This window comes from Natator depressus, chromosome 23 (assembly GCF_965152275.1).
Source record: "Natator depressus isolate rNatDep1 chromosome 23, rNatDep2.hap1, whole genome shotgun sequence".
In the NCBI taxonomy this organism is placed as follows: Eukaryota; Metazoa; Chordata; order Testudines; family Cheloniidae; genus Natator; species Natator depressus.
In genome coordinates, this window is record NC_134256.1 from 22648558 (window position 1) to 22668121 (window position 19564).

The following is a 19564-nucleotide window of genomic DNA, read 5'->3' on the forward strand; positions in this document are numbered from 1 at the left end:
TGCTCCGATGATAGGCTTCCCCCAGCTGGGCACTGCCCACAGACACCCACCCTTCGCTACCCCTCGAGGAGCCATGCTCCAGCCTGAAACTGAAAGCCAAAACTCCCACGGCATCCCCAGCTGAAGAGCCTGGGCCGGTAGCTCCCAGCTGCACAGAGCACGGCCGACACTCACCAGACTGCCCCATGGCAAGAGACCTATGCGTCCACTTCCCACAGTCAAATCTGTTCAGATCAGACTGATCAGGAAGCCAGTCTCCTCCTGCCCCCCACCCCCAGCAACACTGGACACCCTAGAAGGGACCAAAGCGTCGTCCCCCACAGACTTCCTCCCAGGGGATTTGCAGACAGACACCTTGCAACCCGCAGCTGCTTAGTCACGGCCATGACTCCACGAGGAGTTTTCGTTTCGGTTCTGGAACAAGAGAGCCCTCAGCCCCCGCCTAATAAATAGCTGTCCACTCACGCGGCAACGCCAAAAATATAGGACAAACCGGGAGCACGCCAGGGCTTCCAGCCCCATCTCTTGCATCCTGCCTACTGCGACTCACGGCTCCAGCAGCAGTATCTTCCGAGACCAGCCGTGCTGTAGCTAACTGGCGCTAGACAAACCCCCTGTGCTGTGGAGCGGGGAGCTGCTGGGGCTCTGAAGCTCAGAGCCTTCCCCACCCAAAACTCCCCCAGCAAAGGGGCAGCAAGGAACAGCATGTGGAGGACGGAATGAAGCGGGCGGCCTGGGTTTGATCCCTGGCTTTTAGATACTTATACGCCCGTCCCCTATGTGGGGTCTCTCAATCTGCAGGTTACTGATCCTCAACCTCCCTGTCAGGAAGGGCAGTGCCAGTAGCAGCTCTGCCTCAGTTTCCCAACCTAAGAGACTTGCCCCCGCAGTCTCAGTTCCCAAGCTAGCACCCTAACTGCCAGACAGTCCTGCTAAGGCCAGAGGGGCGCATGGCGTTCATCCCACCTGAGACCCCGGACAGGCCTGAATTCATTCCTGCTGGAACCAGAACAGAGCTCTTTGAAAACATCCCGGACAGACTTTGCCAGCGCTCGCGAATCCAGTGTGACCTTCAGCAAGCGGTTAATTCGCCTCCCTGTGCATCTCATTTTTGCTCTGAATTTGTTCAGCTCCAATGGTTGGATGGAGCTGAGAGGGCTCTTCAAACTGGGATCGAGTCACCCCTTAGCCTTCTTTGTGAGGTTAACCAGAAAGAGCAAAAACAACGAGGAGTCCTTGTGGCACCTTAGAGACTAAAATTTGGGCATAAGCACAAATCAGACATCAGGAATTATAATATTCAAAAACCAGTAGAACACCTCAATCTCCCTGGACGCTCAATAAGACTTAAAAGTGGCAATTCTTCAACAAAAAACTTCAAAAACAGACTTCAACAAGAAACTGAAGAACTGGAATTAATTTGCAAACTGGACACCATCAAATTAGGCCTGAATCAAGACTGGGAGTGGCTGGGTCACTACAAAAACTAATTTCCCCCGTTGATACTCTCACCTTCTTGTCAACTGTTTGAAATGGGCCACCTTGATTACATTGGCATCATTAGCACTACAAAAGTGATTTTTCCTCCCTTGGTATTTACCCCTTCTTGTCAACTGTTGAGACTAGCCCACTTCCATCTTAATTGGATTGGCTCATTAGCACTGACACCCCACTTGGTAAGGCAACACCCGCCTTTTCACGGGCTGTGTATTTATACCTTCTTACTGTATTTTCCACTCCATGCATCTGATGAAGTGGGTTTTAGCCCACGAAAGCTTATGCCCAAATACATTTGTTAGTCTCTAAAGTGCCACAAGGACTCCTCGTTTTTGCTGATACAGACTAACACGGCTACCCCTCCGAAACCTGTCAGAAAGAGAGAAACACTCTGGGAGCTCAAAGGCAAGTTTTCCAATCCATTCTCTCCAGCTGATCGACACCTGCCTTGAATCATGGGCACCAGAGTGGGACACACTATTCCAGCAGTGGTCACACCAGTGTCAGATCCAAAGGAAACAATCTCAGTCCTTCCCGTGTGAAGCTGGCCAAGTCAGGCGTGTCTCAAGTCCCCATCTCCACAGAAGGTTTCCTAGCCTAGCGAGAACATCAGCTCTTTGGGGCGGGGACCGTCTCTTCTAGGGACACTGCTCAGCAAGCAGCACTTAGTCATTCTGCTCACACCCAAGCCCCAAAAAGCCTGCTGGGCAACACGCTGCATTCAATGCAAAACCCCCACAGGTGCAAGTCTGGTGACGATTTTAGTTGCAGTGGTTTGGGCATTACGGTAGCCACTTTGTACAAAGACAATGAGACGCAGGATGGGAGAGGGACAGCGGCACCGACAGTGAAGAGTCTCCAGATGGGGCAGCGGGAACAGACCCCACCCGCTACGCTACGTTGCTTCAGCCTGCAAGAGCCCCCACTCACACCCATGGCACGTTGATCCGACTGTGCAGTGACACTTGTGACTTAACACGTGGCACGGGGGCAGGGGCCTGGCTGCTGTGAGCACTCTGTTGCCGGAGGTTTTGAAGTCTTGGACGAAATACAGCACTGCATGGCTCCAACGTTATCAGACTAAAAGGCGTTTTTCCCCCCAAATCCCTGGCCTTCTGTGTCATGTTAATGCGAACAGTCGGGCTGTGGAATCTGAGAAATCTCCGATGCAGAAGGAAGTGCAGCCACCTCTGGTGCAGAGAGCGGCAGCTAAACAGAACACAGCAAGCTGCAGGACAGTGAGGGAGGGGGAATTCTGGGCCACCAAGGAAGCCCCATGAAGAGCAATACAGGATCTTTAGCAGCTTACTTAAGACTCTGGGCTCTTTTTGTTCTGCGTTTGTGAAGCGGCTAAAACAAGGGGCTCCCGGGACTGCCACCACACAAGTAACCTGTGCAGAGCAGAAGGGACCTTGGCTGAAGATGCTAACAAAGTGAGACGCAAGATGCTCTGGGAGAGATCAATGCAGGTTGAGTCCAGTGTGACCTGGGAGTCAAGCTGGTTTCAGGGAAGACAGCGTGCTTAAATCCAACAGGGGAGGTGGCAAACTCTTCAGGGTCAGTACCCCTGTTTGAGCTAGAAATCCTGCTCGGCCATCTCCACTCTTCAAATGTTGCTGGGGTCTTCAAATACACTTTCTGGCTTGCTGTTTTCAAACAGGATGGTTTGCTTCAGTCCTTGATAGCAAAGCAGAGTGTGACCACAAGTCACCCACCGGTAAAGACGAGTGAGCCCTTTGAGCCAAGATCCAACCAGAGACATTCTGGCCCAACACGGCCCACCTGTGAGAAGCAGAGCCGGAAAGAGAGACCTACGGATCTGTCATTGAACGCCTTCATTCCAGGTCTTGAAGGACATTGTTAGCTGCCAGTTACAGGCCCTGCCCCACTGCTGAGCTGGCTAGGAGATCGTGGACAGGCAGCGGGGCTGCCGGTCTTGTGGGGTCACAGGCCAAACGTTCCGAATCCACCCAACCAGTCCTGCCCTTCCAAAGGCAGCCATCCCCTCGGAAGCGTTAAGGCTAGAAAGGAACCGTAGATCTAGTCTGATCTCTTGTACAGTGAGACCACAGGACCCATGTGCTGAGCTCAACAAACTGCAGTTAAGCAAACATCCCTCTTAGGAATACACCCAGTCTCGACTGAAGACCTGCGTGATGGAGACACTCGTACCACATCCCTGCACAGGTCTGTCCCAATGGCCAGCCAGCTTACTCCTGACTTTCATCCATCGCGGATCAGCTCCAAGCCAGCGATCTCAACCTGCCTCCTGGGCGAGATTCAAGAGCTGTCTGAGGTCCCATCTCTTCTCCCCAGGCTATGGTTAAGTCACCTCTTAACCTTCATTTCCATAAAGCTACTTCAGTTGTTCACAACGCGAAACTTGGATGGCCCCCGTGGTTCTTTTCCAAACCCTCTCCTCGTTTTCCCAGCATCGTTCTAGATCCACTGGGGCACCAGACCCAGACGCAGCCTCCCAGTGACACAGCCCCGTCTCTGCAGGTTTTTTAATGTACCCAGCGTAGGTGCACCCCCCACTTTAGCAGCTGGGACTCCCTGGCATATGTAAAACGTTCCCCAGGCCTCCCTCGCTAGCTTCCCAGTTTCAGCCTTGCCACTAACAGCTCCAATGACAGGCATCGATCAGCCACACGGCAGCCCTCAGCGCGCGCTAGTCCATTTCTCGCCTCCTGCCCGACAGCAACCATCGCTCCTGCAGTGCTCCGCTCACGCGTCTTCCCTTTGCCAGGTGCTGTACGGAGGCCGCTCGCTGCCTTGCAGCCCAACAAAGGCCGGGGAAAGGAAAACACACACAGACGTGAAGACAGCAAGGCAGAGGCAGCAGCAGAAGCCAGGAGTCCTGCCTCCAACCTCCGCGCCCCTTGTCCCTCACTACGCAGCCGCTGTTCTAGACGGAAATGAAAGCACTTGTCGAACGCTGACCCCCAAGAGGAAACTGGGTGTGTATAACATTCGCCCCCCTACAGTCAACACCCCACAGCTTGGTGCATCCGTGGGAAACCAACAGGCGAAGACACGGCACTAGCCTGATCTATAGTCCAGAGAGGCTCCTTGATGGGGCACCACCTCCATTCTCCACGAATGTCTAATAGTTTTCCCTGCCTGCTAACACCACCTACGATCGATGGGAGAAACAGGCTCTTTGGTTCACTTTGTAAAGCTCTAGCTCTGTACTGTCAGCTTCGCCGTTAGCCCTCATTTGTTCTGAGCTTTCCCAGTGAAAGAGGGGTCAGTTGGGGGCATAGGGACCTGCAAAGGCAGGAGGACAGGTGCATGATCAGCAAAGTGTTTTAACTGGCATGATTTCAGTTGGACAGTGGCCCCTGAAGTTTGTAACTTGCCATTCCAAGGCCAGAAGGGATCATCTAAGCCTGACCTCCTGGCTAACACAGGCCAGAGAATTTCACCAGTTCCCCTCAGGGGTGGAGCCCGACAACTTGTGTTTGGCAAAAGCATGTCCCAGAAGGTAGGCAGTCTGGATGGGAGCCTCCATCTCCATCCCCGGGAAGTGTGTCCCAAGAGTAAATCATCTTCTCTTTTAGAGACAGGCGCCTCATTTGCCATTTGAGTTTGGCTGGCTTTAGCTTCCAATCGTTTCACCACTAGAAGGGGCTTCGTAATCAAGCCTGGGATGAAGGTACTTAGACATGGATCACACTGTGCTGTAGCTCCACACTGGTGCTTAAACACACCCAAGAAACTTTAATCCCCTTTAGTGTCTAACAAGCAACAGGATGAAGCATCCTGGGTGCGAAAGAGAACGGGGCCAGTGTGTCTGACTGCTCGTTAAGAGGAGTCGATCAGGGTCACGTCAGGCTCCTTTATAATATTCCAGTCGGATTCTCTTTGCTCACCCAAGACCTACCCGGGAAGAACCGGCTACCTCTGTCAAGTACAACACCCGCCTGAGTGCCAGGACTCCTGGGTTCTGTGCCCCGCTCTATTCCTGTCACTGACAAGGTGGGACCACACGCAAGTCACTACCTCCAAGCCTCAGTTTCCCCACTGATTAAACAGGCAGAAGTTTGAGACACGGAAAGCGCGGAGATACTCTGACCAGTGATCTCTCTACCCCAGAGTGATTTATTCTGCACAGGTTCTAGATGTGGTGACAGCAGTATATGGTAGGCTGCAGGCTTTAGCAGCGAGGCCAGCTCTTCGGAATCACACCCTTAAACTGCAGAGGTTGGAAGGCACATTCACACATTTTTGGCCGGGGGTCTTGTCCTCCATAACAGAAGCAGAGCGCTTGGTTCGAGAGGAGAAATCTGCCAATACTTTAACGAGGCGGGGGTTGGGAATACACCCAGCCACTCACTTCAACTCACTGGCTCATCTGGAAAATTGCTCCAGTGAGCCAGGCAACAAGTAGAGCAAGTTTTAGTAACTCTGCCATTATGACACACATCCGATTAAGAGTCTCTGAAAGATCCAGGGCAGAATTGGTTCCACCAGTGATGTCCTATTTATCTGGCCACGCAGCCACCACTTAGCTATTGCTGAGGAAATGTGTCAGACACCAGGACACAAAGCCAGTCTAGTGCATCTCTATACACACACACACACACCCCCCGCACTCCCAATGACTACCTGCAGGGTCTGATCCTTGCTCCAATCAGTTTCATGGTTCTCTAAGATGCAGGCTTTTAAGAGACTGAAAAAAATGGCATCGTGGACTCAGTTACCCTGAATCTCCCATCAGCCGACAGTGGACAATGCCCGGAGGGCTGGCGGTCTCCAGTTCTGGCACAGCTCCGCCGAGTGAGCCTGCCTCCAGGACCGGCTCGCCGTTACTCACAGGCATGCCAAAGCAGGGGGAGTTGAAGTGGAAAAGGTTCGTTCAATTCTGTTTGATTCACAAGGCTAAATACGGGATTCCATAGTGACGCTGCATTTTAATCGGTACACCAAGCCGTCTGAATCAGCCTTTTTTCAAAGAAAAACTATAGCTCCCCCACAGGGCTAACCCCAAGCCTCACAGACAAGCCAAGAGACTGGAGAATGCCGCTAAATCAGCTCTTCGCACCGGGTCTGACACCCATTCCAGATCACAGGGCAAAGCAGAGGGTGCTGCAGACACTGCACATACGGGCGGCGTGAATGGTATTGCTGGACTTGGCTCAGGGACTGAAACGGAGTCATGCTGGTCTGAACTCTTCCAGAACGGATCGCCACTGGAACCTAAAACATCTAACCTGGCAGTACACACCCTCTACGTGCTGTCCTCTGGGTCCTGACTAGTGAAAGGCACCAGAAAGTTAGGTGACTTGACAGAGGTCACAGTCAGTGGCAGAACTGGAAACAGAACCCAGGAATTCTGGCTCCCAGCCCCATCCCCCTGCTCTCGCCACTGGACCCCACCCTTCTCCCAGAGCTAGGGAAAGAACCCAGGAGTCCTGGCTCCCAGCCTTGCTGCTCTAATCACTAAACACCACTCTGCTCCCGGAGTTGGAGAAAGAACCCAGGAGACCTGACACCCAGTACTTCACACCAGCAGCACTCAGGCCAGAGTGGGGGGTCATCCCACAGGTGCTGGGGCATCAGACCACTCAGTCTCCCTTGCAGGAGGAGAGCTATCAGGGCCCTGCGCTAACCATTAGACACACTCCCTTCACTACACAGCGACCAAATCAATGTTCTTAAGGCAATGTAGTAACACCAAGGGGAGCCTGTAAGCACCTCCCTGCAATTCCAGGCCCTGAGCAGGCCGACAGTCCCAGGGAATGAACCTGGGACATTTCTAGGGCTGAAACCCTGGGACTTGAGCCAAGACCCAGAGCTCAGACACACAACTCCGCTGCATCACATCGGGCGCCACCTCACCTGAAGCTAACTGGACTTAATCAGGCAACTTTCCATGCTGCTGTAGGCTGGGAATTTGGGAAGAACCTAGGTGTCCAAAACCCATGGAACCCCGGAGTCCTGCGCCCAGCCCTGCCACCTCCACTAACCCACTCCACCTCACCTCTGCCCAGAGCCAGAACGCATAAGGCTCTGAAAACCCCAGAAGGACTTACTTAACACCCACCACCTTCAGCACATATTCCATGCGAGGATCTCCAAGCACATCACCAGGGGATTGGTGAGCAGAAGCCTTATCTTTCAGAGAGGGTGGATGCCCTGGCCAGCATCAGAGCTGGCTCCAGGGCTTTCAGAGCCAGAACCTCCTCACCTTCAGCCACCAGGCACCCTCTCTGCAACATGAGACAGAGCACTGTCTGGAGACCAGAGCTCCATGCCTAGCTCTGCCTTGTTGTGAGCTCAGATGTGCCTCAGTTTCCCCTCCCACCAACACCTTGGGATAGGGGCATTCTCACCGCACATCCGTGCGGGCCCCAGCACACAGGCAGCCTCCCTGCCCTTGAGGAGGGCACCCCCTCAGAATAAAGATCAACCCAGAGAGAACACACCTGCCGGCTGCGGTGTTAGCCAGTTCACCGTGGACCCTTATGGCCCCACATCAGAGGAGCTTCAGCGGCGTGGGTCGCCGTCTCCATCCTCTCACCTTTGATACACAACCACACCTAGGGATCACTGCCAGAGCAAAAAAGCCCAGCTAGGTCACCGACAAGCCAGAGTCATGGCTAGCTGACAGAAGTGAGCACCAGAGGCGCGGACACCCACCTGGAATCACAGCCAGTCCATGCTCAGTCCGGTCTGCTGTCCGAATCACTAATCCAGCACCCACGCTTCGCCCCAGCCGGCCAAGGGAAACACCTTCCGGTTTTCGCGGTCGCTCTAATCCACTTCGACCAGACTAACTGAGGGCCTAGGAGGAACCAGAGACACGTGAGAGACCTGGCATTGGGGGCAAGTGGGGCAGAATCTACCGAGACCCCAAAATGGGCACGGGGCAGAGGCCAGACCATGGAGACCTAGGTATTGTGTTATACAGGGTAAAGAGCAGATACATCCCTAGCAGGCGAATTGGGCAATATATTGGGGGACAAGTCAAAGCAACTTAACAGCAGACAGGAAGGCAAGTGAGGTACCTGCAATACCATCGCATTCACCCTACGGTATCCCTGCCTGGCGTAGAAAGAGTGAACCTAGATGTGGTATTTACCCTTCCCTCCATACAAAACCCAGGAATTACCTGATAACATTCATACGCAACAGCTCCAATACAAAACAAGGGGAAATGCCTCTTCTCACACATCCCACGCTGTTAACCTGTGGAACCCACGGCCACCTCACTGAGGTGTTGTGAAGCCCAAAAGTAGATCACTGCGGTCCAAAAAGAACTAGGCAGCCCCATCGATGGATCTATCCTCCATGAAGTTATTAGCCAAGACAGTCAGGGACACTTGGGGCAGCCCAACTCTCTGATGGCCACAAACTGGGAGGGGAAGATGCTGGGGGGTCTTTCCAAAACTGCCCTGAAGCTCTGGGCCTGGCCACCACAGGAGATGGGATACTGGGCTGGATGGACCATTGCTCTGCACCACTCTGGCCTGTCTTATGTTCTCACCTGCTACAAAGCAGGAAATCAGGGGGTGAAATTCCCTGGTCTGCGTTACACAGAAAGGGACATTGTGAGCTAGTCTTACCCCCCACCCTAGACAGATTTGCTTCACACACCACATCAGCCCCCCTGAGAAAAGCACTGAGTGCTGTTATACATGCAAACAAAACAATAAAGAGCCAGGCAAGCCCTAGTCACCCAACAAGTATCCTGCCTTAACGTAAGCGCTACGGTTATTTACAGGGAGTCTCCCACCTCTGCACACCACGCACTACGCAGTTGGTCACCCCCAAACTGTGCTGAAAGCCAGCAGCAGGGAGAGGCCGGCTGGGCTCGAAGCTGATCAGGGCTCGGCCGCGGCAGACCCAACTTCTGGCAGCTACAGGACGAGCATGGGCAGCCCTGCAGTGCTAGAGCAATCCCCGCCCCCATGCTATGCTTGTCAATTGCTCCAGCTATTTCAGCAGCCCTACTTCTCTAGAAGTTCCCCGCCCACCTAGCACGGCTAGGTCCAGAGCAGAGCCCAGACATGGGTCCAGGCAAAGCTGGGGCTCCTCTCAGGGCAAAAAGGCGTGTGGGGCGGGAGGGAGGAGAGAAGATGGAGAAAAACCTCCCCGAGCCGCCACTTCAATTTAGACCCAGAATTGGGGGGTTCTGCAGCTTCGCCCCACATGCAAGGTGTGGGAAGAACTGCCAGCTCCAGGTCCTCCTCTGGAGAGATTTCTACAGCTTGGCCTGGGAGGGAGGGGAGCCCCATAGCATCTCTCCCAGCTGGGAGGGGAGGGATTTCCCCAATTACAAAGCTTCCTGGTGGGCTTCCCATCCAAACCTTGGGGCAGGGCACCATTTCCCCACCCACCCAAAGAAATCAGGGAGACCTCCCTGACCCACCCTCTTTCACATCTCCCTACCGCAGCAGCACCCGCCAAAATAACTCCCCCTTTGGGCAAGTCTCAGCTAGTGTCGTCCCCCTACACTAGCTTCAGGGGTCCCCCTTTGAGCTCTTCATTCCCTCCATCATCCCCTGCCTTTGGGGGTCATCCATGCCCCTTCAAAGCCTTCTAGGTTTCATGGGGTACGGAAGCTCTGTTATGGAGTTGAGGGGAACTGGGGCAAATACCCTGCAAGGAGGGAGACAGGGGTCCTCATGGGAGGAGGGGTTCCAGGGCGAAGACCCTGTGGAAGGTAGCAAATTCACTGCCCAGGAAGGGGAAATGACAGACTTTGGGGGACTGACAGGTTTCAGGGGAGTGGGGAGGCCAGGCATGGAATGGGGGGAGATGGACCCTCATGGGCGGGGGGAACCCATCCTGCACAGATGGCGGGGGGGAAGGTCCCTGCCCAATGGGGGTGGGAGAAGGGCAGTGGTCTATGGAAGAATGGTGCAGATTGGGCTCGGGGGGGGGGTGTCTCCGTGGGGAGGAGGGAAAGGTCCCTGTCCAGGGGGTGGTAAGAGAGAGGCAGGTCTGTCGAAGGAAAATGGGTTAACCCTGTAGGGGCAGGTCTCTATGGGAAGGGGGGGAGGAGAGAGGCAGGGCTTGCTGGGGGTGAGAGCTCTATGGGGAGTGGAAAAGCAGGTCTCTGTCAGAGCATGGGAGAGAATCTCCTCTCTCATGGAGGGGGGCAGGTCACAGTCTGGGAGCACAGGTCTCCATGGGAAGCAGAGTCCCCTCTCTCCTGTGGCGGTGGTGGGGGCAGTGCTCCCCATCTCCCAGCAGGGGTCAGGTCTCCGCTCTGCCCCTGTGGGGGGCAGGTCCCGGGGGGGGGGGGCAGGGAGGCAGCCTAGCAAGGTAGGGGGCTATGACGGGGGCAGGAACCATGGCGGGGGGATAGGCCCTGGCTGGGGGAACACGGGGGGGGGCCCAGGACCCATGGCGGAATAGGGGTGATATTATGGGGGGCAGGTCCCTGATTAGTGGAGTGGCAAGGGGCACGACCCATGGCCATGGGGGATATGAGGGGGGCGGCAGGGGGGACAGGGGGCAGGACCCACGGCCGGCGGGGGGATATGAGAGGGGGTCGGCGGGGGGGCAGGACCCACGGCCGGGGGGGGGGATATGAGAGGGGGGGCAGGACCCACGGCCGGGGGGGGGGGATATGAGAGGGGGGGCGGCGGGGGGGCATATGAGAGGGGGGGCGGCGGGGGGGGCATATGAGAGGGGGGGCAGGACCCAGGGCCGGGGGGGGATATGAGAGGGGGGCGGCGGGGGGGGCAGGACCCACGGCCGGGGGGGGGGATATGTGAGGGGGGGGGCGGCGGGGGGGGCAGGACCCACGGCCGGGGGGGGGGATATGAGAGGGGGGGCGGCGGGGGGGGGCAGGACCCACGGCCGGGGGGGGATATGAGAGGGGGGCGGCGGGGGGGGCAGGACCCACGGCCGGGGGGGGGATATGAGAGGGGGGGCGGCGGGGGGGGGCAGGACCCACGGCCGGGGGGGGGATATGAGAGGGGGGGCGGCGGGGGGGGCAGGACCCACGGCCGGGGGGGGGATATGAGAGGGGGGGCGGCGGGGGGGGCAGGACCCACGGCCGGGGGGGGGATATGAGACGGGGGGCGGCGGCGGGGGCAGGACCCACGGCCGGGGGGGGGATATGAGACGGGGGGCGGCGGGGGGGGATATGAGAGGGGGAGCGGCGGGGGGGCAGGACCCACGGCCGGGGGGGGGATATGAGAGGGGGGCGGCGGGGGGCAGGACCCACGGCCGGGGGGGGGATATGAGAGGGGGGCGGCGGGGGGGGATATGAGAGGGGGGGCGGCGGGGGGGGCAGGACCCACGGCCGGGGGGGGATATGAGAGGGGGGGCGGCGGGGGGGCAGGACCCATGGCCGGGCGTGGGGGATATGAGAGGGGGGGCGGCGGGGGGGGCAGGACCCACGGCCGGGCGTGGGGGATATGAGAGGGGGGGCGGCGGGGGGGGCAGGACCCACGGCCGGGCGTGGGGGATATGAGAGGGGGGGCGGCGGGGGGGATATGAGAGGGGCGGGGGAGGGCAGGACCCACGGCCGGGGATGGATATATGGGGGGGGGGCGGCGGGAGAGGGGGCAGGACCCACGGCCGGGGAGGGATATATGGGGGGGGCGGCAGGGGGGGGCAGGACCCACGGCCGGGGAGGGATATATGGGGGGGAGGGGCAGGACCCACGGCCGGGGAAGGGCTATGAGGGGGAGGCGGCGGGGCAGGCAGGACCCACGGCCGGGGGGGGATATGAGGGGGGGGGCGGCGGGGGGGGGACAGGACCCACGGCCGGGGGGGGGATATGGGGGGGGGCGGCGGGGGGGGCAGGACCCACGGCCGGGGGGGGATATGAGAGGGGGGGCGGCGGGGGGGCATATGAGGGGGGGGCGGCGGGGGGGCAGGACCCACGCCCGGGGGGGGGATATGAGAGGGGGGCGGCGGGGGGGGGGGCAGGACCCACGGCCGGGGGGGGGGGAATATGAGAGGGGGGCGGCGGGGGGGCAGGACCCACGGCCGGGGGGGGGGGAATATGAGAGGGGGGGCGGCGGGGGGGGCAGGACCCACGGCCGGGCGTGGGGGATATGAGGGGAGGGCGGCGGGGGGGGGATATGAGAGGGGCGGGGGAGGGCAGGACCCACGGCCGGGGAGGGATATATGGGGGGGCGGCGGGAGGGGGGGCAGGACCCACGGCCGGGGAGGGATATATGGGAGGGAGGGGCAGGACCCACGGCCGGGGGGGGGGGACAGGACCCACGGCCGGGGGGGGGGGACAGGACCCACGGCCGGGGGGGGATATGGGGTAGGGGCGGCGGGGGGGGGACAGGACCCACGGCCGGGGGGGGAATATGAGGGGGGGGCGGCGGGGGGGGGGCAGGACCCACGGCCGGGGGGGGGGCGGCGGGGGAGGCAGGACCCACGGCCGGGGGGATATATGGGGGGGTGGCGGGGAGCCGCCCCCACAAGGAGCAGGGCCCAGCGCAGGCGGGTCCCTGCCCGGCCCCGGCGGTACCTGCTCCGGGCGCGGGGTCAGTGCCAGGCCCAGCCGCCTCCCGCCGCCGCCATCTTAATAGCAGCCCCGAGCCTCAGCCCAGCAGGCACATCCCGCGAGAACTCCCTGCCTACCGCCCGGGGACGGGATCCCGCGAGACAAGTTCCGCCCCCTCTCTCCCGCGAGAACGGAATGGGGCAGATCCCGCGAGACTTGGCGGGAATGACTTCACCGCGCTGGAGCAGAGCGGACAGATCTCGCGAGAGTTCAGGCGACAGTTCACGTGAGACTTCGCCGCAGAGCTTTCCCGCAAGAATGGAGGCCGAGATCTCGCGAGACCTTGACGGTTCCCATGCACATTCAATGCCGGAGTAGCGATCCCCGGAGCGAGAAGGGACGAGCGAAATCTCGCGATAGTTCGGGGAGCAGACCTCACCGCGAGACCGCCTGCTCAGCATAAAATCCCGCGAGACGTGATGGTGAAAATCTCGCAGGGGTGGCAAGACTCATCACTTTAACCGTTTACGGCCCGGAATAAAGTGGTGAGGCGAGATCTCACGAGACTTGAGGCCGCAGATCTCGCTTTGGTCCCGCCCTCCCCATGAGACTAAACTACCTTCGGCCCAGTGAGAAAATCGCGCGATAACTGGAGACGGATCCTCGCGAGAACTCACTCCTCAAGCTGTAAGAAAACGAGAAAACTCGCGAGAAGTCGGGGGGGGGGGAAATGAATGCCCCCCCCCGCCGTGCCAGGAGATCGAAGGCGATGGGAGCCCTGAGGGGAAATCGCGCGAGAACTCACCGTCTCCAGGGCGACAGGGGGCGAGAACGGCCGGCTGCGCGTGGGGTGGCTAGACAAGAGCCGCCGTGAAGTATCGCGATGAGAGGAAACCACGCGAGAGCTCCGACCAGCGACGGTATCGCGCTCCCTCCAAGGCCGCTTCTAATCACGCGAGATCTCAGGAAGCTGTCTCGCCCACTCTCAACTCTCGCGAGATCTCTGACGACGAACTTCCGCCTTAGATCCCGAGTCTCGCGAGACCTCGCTGCTAAGGCCTAATCCCAGCCGTTCTTGAGACAAATGTAACTTTATTGAGCCGGCTCCAGGCAGACACGCGAGGGGGCGGGGCCTGAGCGAGGCCCCGTCCCTCCCCCGTGCGGTCATGTCACATGGCCCCCCAGGCTAATGGCGGTGCAGAGCCCCTGGGGGAAGGGGGCTGGTATGGGGGGCCCAGAGCCCCCTGGGGGAGATGCTGTGGGGTGCACAGAGACCATGGGGGAAGGGGGCTGGTAGGGGGGATAGAGAGGCCCTGTGGGGAGGCGGGGGCTGGTAGGGGGGTACAGCCCCTGGGGGGAGGCGGCGTCTGGTGCGGGGGGGGCACAGAGTGCCTGAGGGGAGTGGGGGGGCTGGTATGGGGGGCACAGAGCCCCCTGGGGAGAGTGGGGGAGATGCTGTGGGGTGCACAGAGACCATGGGTGAAGGGGCTGGTAGGGGGGATAGAGAGGCCCTGTGGGGAGGCGGGGGCTGGTAGGGGGGTACAGCCCCTGGGGGGAGGCGGCGTCTGGTGCGGGGGGGGCACAGAGTGCCTGAGGGGAGTGGGGGGGCTGGTAGGGGGGGCCCAGAGCCCCCTGGGGAGAGTGGGGGAGATGCTGTGGGGTGCACAGAGACCATGGGGGAAGGGGGCTGGTATGGGGGATAGAGAGGCCCTGTGGGGAGGCGGGGGCTGGTAGGGAGGGTACAGCCCCTGTGGGGAGGCGGCGTCTGGTGCGGGGGGGGCACAGAGTGCCTGAGGGGAGTGGGGGGGCTGGTATGGGGGGCACAGAGCCCCCTGGGGAGAGTGGGGGAGATGCTGTGGGGTGCACAGAGACCATGGGTGAAGGGGGCTGGTAGGGGGGATAGAGAGGCCCTGTGGGGAGGCGGGGGCTGGTAGGGGGGTACAGCCCCTGGGGGGAGGCGGCGTCTGGTGCGGGGGGGGCACAGATTGCCTGAGGGGAGTGGGGGGGCTGGTATGGGGGGCCCAGAGCCCCCTGGGGAGAGTGGGGGAGATGCTGTGGGGTGCACAGAGACCATGGGTGAAGGGGCTGGTAGGGGGGATAGAGAGGCCCTGTGGGGAGGCGGGGGCTGGTAGGGGGGTACAGCCCCTGGGGGGAGGCGGCGTCTGGTGCGGGGGGGCACAGAGTGCCTGAGGGGAGTGGGGGGGCTGGTATGGGGGGCCCAGAGCCCCCTGGGGAGAGTGGGGAGATGCTGTGGGTGCACAGAGACCATGGGGGAAGGGGGCTGGTATGGGGGATAGAGAGGCCCTGTGGGGAGGCGGGGGCTGGTAGGGGGGGTACAGCCCCTGGGGGGAGGCGGCGTCTGGTGCGGGGGGGCACAGAGTGCCTGAGGGGAGTGGGGGGGCTGGTATGGGGGGCACAGAGCCCCCTGGGGAGAGTGGGGGAGATGCTGTGGGTGCACAGAGACCATGGGTGAAGGGGGCTGGTAGGGGGGATAGAGAGGCCCTGTGGGGAGGCGGGGGCTGGTAGGGGGGATAGAGATGCCCTGTGGGGAGGCACAGAGTGCCTGAGGGGAGTGGGGGGGCTGGTATGGGGGGCCCAGAGCCCCCTGGGGAGAGTGGGGGAGATGCTGTGGGGTGCACAGAGACCATGGGGGAAGGGGGCTGGTAGGGGGGTACAGCCCCTGGGGGGAGGCGGCATCTGGTGCGGGGGGGCACAGAGTGCCTGAGGGGAGAGGGGGGGCTGGTATGGGGGGCACAGAGCCCCCTGGGGAGAGTGGGGGAGATGCTGTGGGGTGCACAGAGACCATGGGGGAAGGGGGCTGGTATGGGGGATAGAGAGGCCCTGTGGGGAGGCGGGGGCTGGTAGGGGGGTACAGCCCCTGGGGGGAGGCGGCCTCTGGTGCGGGGGGGCACAGATTGCCTGAGGGGAGTGGGGGGCTGGTATGGGGGCCCAGAGCCCCCTGGGGAGAGTGGGGGAGATGCTGTGGGGTGCACAGAGACCATGGGGGAAGGGGGCTGGTATGGGGGATAGAGAGGCCCTGTGGGGAGGCGGGGGCTGGTAGGGGGGGGTACAGCCCCTGGGGGGAGGCGGCGTCTGGTGCGGGGGGGCACAGAGTGCCTGAGGGGAGTGGGGGGGCTGGTAGGGGGGGCCCAGAGCCCCCTGGGGAGAGTGGGGGAGATGCTGTGGGGTGCACAGAGACCATGGGGGAAGGGGGCTGGTAGGGGGAATAGAGAGGCCCTGTGGGGAGGCGGGGGCTGGTAGGGGGGTACAGCCCCTGGGGGGAGGCGGCATCTGGTGCGGGGGGGGCACAGAGTGCCTGAGGGGAGTGGGGGGGCTGGTATGGGGGGCACAGAGCCCCCTGGGGAGAGTGGGGGAGATGCTGTGGGGTGCACAGAGACCATGGGGGAAGGGGGCTGGTATGGGGGATAGAGAGGCCCTGTGGGGAGGCGGGGGCTGGTAGGGGGGTACAGCCCCTGGGGGGAGGCGGCGTCTGGTGCGGGGGGGCACAGAGTGCCTGAGGGGAGTGGGGGGGCTGGTATGGGGGGCCCAGAGCCCCCTGGGGAGAGTGGGGGAGATGCTGTGGGGTGCACAGAGACCATGGGTGAAGGGGGCTGGTAGGGGGGATAGAGAGGCCCTGTGGGGAGGCGGGGGCTGGTAGGGGGGTACAGCCCCTGGGGGGAGGCGGCGTCTGGTGCGGGGGGGGCACAGAGTGCCTGAGGGGAGTGGGGGGGCTGGTATGGGGGGCACAGAGCCCCCTGGGGAGAGTGGGGGAGATGCTGTGGGGTGCACAGAGACCATGGGTGAAGGGGGCTGGTAGGGGGGATAGAGAGGCCCTGTGGGGAGGCGGGGGCTGGTGGGGGGGCACAGAGTGCCTGAGGGGAGTGGCAGGGCTGGTATGGGGGGCACAGAGCCCCCTGGGGAGAGTGGGGAGATGCTGTGGGGTGCACAGAGACCATGGGGGAAGGGGGCTGGTATGGGGGATAGAGAGGCCCTGTGGGGAGGCGGGGGCTGGTAGGGGGGTACAGCCCCTGGGGGAGGCGGCGTCTGGTGCGGGGGGGGCACAGAGTGCCTGAGGGGAGTGGGGGGGCTGGTATGGGGGGCACAGAGCCCCCTGGGGAGAGTGGGGGAGATGCTGTGGGGTGCACAGAGACCATGGGTGAAGGGGGCTGGTAGGGGGGATAGAGAGGCCCTGTGGGGAGGCGGGGGCTGGTAGGGGGGTACAGCCCCTGGGGGGAGGCGGCGTCTGGTGCGGGGGGGCACAGAGTGCCTGAGGGGAGTGGGGGGGCTGGTATGGGGGGCACAGAGCCCCCTGGGGAGAGTGGGGGAGATGCTGTGGGGTGCACAGAGACCATGGGTGAAGGGGGCTGGTAGGGGGGATAGAGAGGCCCTGTGGGGAGGCGGGGGCTGGTAGGGGGGATAGAGAGGCCCTGTGGGGAGGCGGGGGCTGGTGGGGGGGCACAGAGTGCCTGAGGGGAGTGGCAGGGCTGGTATAGCAGACACAGAGCCTGTGTGTTGAGTGGGGCTGGCGTGGGGAGCACAGAGCCCCTCTGTAGAGTGGGGGGCCTGGCACGAGGGGCTTTGTCGTCGCTCAGGGTCTGTGTCGCGCCTGGCAGGATGGGGGCTCTGATCTCAGTCGGGGGGTGTCTTGGCAGCACGCTGAGGGTCCATGTGGCGGGGGGCCGCAGTTAAGAGATGGGGGTCTCCCCGAGACGAGCGGAACTGACAGATTTTTATTCTAACCCTGGATATAAAATGTCTGGCGCAAGCCCCGGCTGGGCCCGAACCCCCACAGCCCTGGGGAGCCCCGGACTCCTGGTGTGGGGGGCAGAACAGGGACCCTCTACCACAGTCCCCCTCCTGCCACCCCCGTGGGCCAACTGCACCCCTGATGGCAGCGATGGGGGGAGTCATTCCTCCAGTGCTGGGGAGGGACGGTGTGGGCTCAGGATCCCCCAGCCACCTCCCTCCCTGGGCCTGTCCTGCTGTGGGGAAGGGAGGCCGGGGGACCCCAAAGATCGGGGCAGGGAATGGGGTGAAGTCTGGATACCTTCCGAAGGAGGGTGGGGGGGGCACTCAAGCCAGGTTCCCAAGAGCCCCCCCACCAGGGCAGAAGAGACCAATCAGACCCAAAGGGGGAGGGAGCATTTGGGGGGCTGGGGGTGGGGCTACCAGGACACAGCAGCCAATCGTTGGAGGCACCAGGGAAGCCCCTCCCCTGTGCAGGTCCATGGGGGGGTGCAGTCCGGGGGTGGGGGGGAAGCGGTGATCCATGCTGCCCTCCCCGGCTCCATGGGGCTCAGAGAAGCAGCTTCCCGTTGCGATGGATCTTGAGGATGCGGCCGAGCCGTTGCTTAGCCGTGGCCAGCCCCTTCTTGGGGCGCTTTCCTGGGGGGCAGAGTGGAGGGTTAGGGGAGCTGGACGGATCCCTCCCCCACCCACAGGAGATACCAACAGCCCCACCATGGAACCCAGGTGTCCTGGCTCCCCCAGCCCCCAAACCCCACTCCCCTCCCAGAGCTGGGGAGAGAGCCCAGGCGTCCTGGCCCCCAGGCTCCCCACGGCTTACCCTGAGCGGGCGGGGTGCCGGGGGCGCCGGCAGAGGGGCGGCGCTGGGACAGGAAGACGCCGGGGGCCATGGGGGTGGTGCCGCGGGTGAGCTGGGCCATGCCGAAGACGCTGGGCCGGGCCGTGTACTCGTGGTCAGCCAGGCTGCCGGCGAAAGGCTCCGCCTTGGGCTCAGGGGTGGGGGGCGCCAGAGCTACCCCGGGGCACCGTCCGGCCCAGCGGGCGCCTCCGGCTCTGGCTCCGGCTCTGCTTCCGGCTCGGCTTCTGGCTCCGGCTCCGGGTCGGGGTCGGGCTCTGGGTCGGGCTCCTTGGGGGACGGGGCCCTTCTCTTGGCCTGACTCTTCCGCCGCTGCAGCCGCTGGTGTTCCTGGGGGACGGAGCGCGGGATGGGGAGGGGGACGGGGGAGCGCCCCCTGCCTGCCCCCCACAGCACAGTACCCCCAGCACCCTCCCCCACCTACCCACCACCTGTTCCCCATGACACAGTGCTCTCCGCCTGCCCCCCATGCCACAGCGATCCCCAGCACCCTCCCCCACCTGCCTCCCACGGCACAGTACCCCCAGCACCCTCCCCCACCTACCCACCACCTGTTCCCCATGACACAGTGCTCTCCGCCTGCCCCCCACGCCACAGCGACCCCCAGCACCCTCCCCCACCTGCCTCCCACGGCACAGTACCCCCAGCACCCTCCCCCACCTACCCACCACCTGTTCCCCATGACACAGTGCTCTCCGCCTGCCTCCCACGCCACAGCGACCCCCAGCAAGCCCCCCACCGGTGCCCCCCACCTCTGCCTACAGAGCGTGCCTGCTGCCCAGCCCCGCGAGGCCGTTACCTGCTGGGCCAGCTTGGCCGCGGCAGCCGCCAGCCCCGTCTCGACAGACGCCACTCGGGTCCCCTCCCGCACGGGCCGGTCCTGGCGGGGCAGCGTCGGGGTCACCCGGGCTGGGGGAGCAGACAAGGTACCGCAGAGTTCTCGGCCCGAGGGCGTCTCGTGCCAGCGGGTAACCAGGCAGGACCCAGGCCCCCCCACTTCCTGCCCAGAGCTGGGGAGAGAACCCAGGCGTCCTGGC

The 19564-nt window shown here is 62.2% G+C and overlaps 1 protein-coding gene across 1 annotated transcript in view; it reads right to left on the minus strand.

Annotated features, from left to right (window-relative positions):
• HUWE1 (HECT, UBA and WWE domain containing E3 ubiquitin protein ligase 1) overlaps positions 1 to 13106 on the minus strand; it is a 58655-nt gene extending 45549 nt beyond the window's left edge. The window contains exons 1-2 of the mRNA XM_074937459.1: positions 12950 to 13106; positions 8143 to 8287 (exon numbers count right to left, since the gene is read on the minus strand). The gene's annotated coding sequence lies outside the window, so the exon portion shown is untranslated. The remainder of the gene's footprint in view (positions 1 to 8142; positions 8288 to 12949) is intronic.
• Between the last annotated feature and the right edge of the window lie 6458 nt (positions 13107 to 19564).